The 1,360-nt window shown below is 32.5% G+C and overlaps 1 pseudogene; it reads right to left on the bottom strand.

The window, feature by feature from the left end:
• Positions 1–436: 436 nt before the first annotated feature.
• Positions 437–521, bottom strand: LOC128778502 (U2 spliceosomal RNA; annotated as a pseudogene).
• Positions 522–1,360: the final 839 nt, after the last annotated feature.

Genomic DNA, 1,360 nt, shown 5'->3' with positions numbered 1-1,360 from the left:
AAAATTTTTTGGACTTGTAACAATTTGAAAAAAAGCAGATGAACCATGTAGGCTCATCTACATTTCAGAAATACTGAAAAAAAATTAAGAAAAAGGTACTATTCTAAGAATACAGTATATAATACATAAAACAAAATATATGTTGACTGTATCATCAGTAAGGCTTCCGGTCAACAGTAGGCTGTCACTTGTTACATTTTTGAAGAGTTAACAGTTATAAGCAGATTTTCAATTGTGCAAAGGATCGATGCCACTAACTCATGCATTATTGAAGGGTCAGCTGTATTCTTTATTCCTTGCAGTTGTAAGTCCCATGTTCAATGGTCAGAAATATTCTATTCTTAGCAGAGGAAAAGATTTTGTATCTGACTAGCCTTTATTCCTTGGAATCTACTCTATCTGTCACTATTTCTCCCTTTTTTGGACAACTACTCTCAAGTATTTACTGACTCCAATTTCTGTAATACATTTAAAGTGTTTATCTTCTACACTTGATCTTAGCCAAAAGGCCGAGAAGCGATTAAAGTGTTTATCTTCTGCCTAACAGAAGGTAAACTAACAGCATCTCCGTCTCTCCTTTGTTTACAGAGGAAATTCTCCAAAAAATATTGGTCATACAAAATGCTAAACTTAAAATGTAACCAGAATTGATATTTTCTTGAAAAAGTAATTGTATAGGTGTATGATTTAGTCACTCTTGCAGAGATTAGAGACAACATGAGATGAGAAGCATAGTCTACATGACTATGATACAACTTTCCTCTTCATTTTGGTTTTCCATTTATTTTAATTTTAGGCAACTTCATATTAAATATATATCCCATACTAAGTGAGAGCTGATAGGGAAGAAATGTAGCATAGGGAGTAGAATAAGGGCTCTTTTATCAACTGCCAGGGTTTGAATCCAGTCACTTTTATGTACTAGCTGTGTGACTCTGGGCAAATTCATATGATTTTTGTGATTAGGACATAGTGTGAGTATATAAGGTACCTAGGACAATGCTTAGCATATAATATGGGATCCATAAGAGTTGGAACACCTGACCATTCTAGTTTTCATGCTGTTTGGGAGTATATTTAATTACTGCTAAATACAATTACGTTTTTAAGCATATTTTATTTATACAAAATTATACACAATAGTGAAGATACCATTATAACTATAAACTCATTTATTTGTGTACCAGGAAAAAATTATCAATACGTTGTAATCTATATTTGAAACCATGCAGAAGGCATATACCTACATCACATTCTGTAACTACTACTTCTATTACTACTAACTATGTAATTACTACAATATATTTGTGGAACTTCCCACAAAGAGCAGTGTCAACGATGGTGAATATACATATGTCAA

The sequence above is a fragment of the Panthera pardus genome, unplaced genomic scaffold (assembly GCF_024362965.1).
Source record: "Panthera pardus isolate Hobbes unplaced genomic scaffold, ASM2436296v1 HiC_scaffold_2, whole genome shotgun sequence".
In the NCBI taxonomy this organism is placed as follows: Eukaryota; Metazoa; Chordata; class Mammalia; order Carnivora; family Felidae; genus Panthera; species Panthera pardus.
The sequence above is the reverse complement of the archived record's forward strand: the minus strand, read 5'-3'. Positions and strand labels throughout refer to the sequence as shown.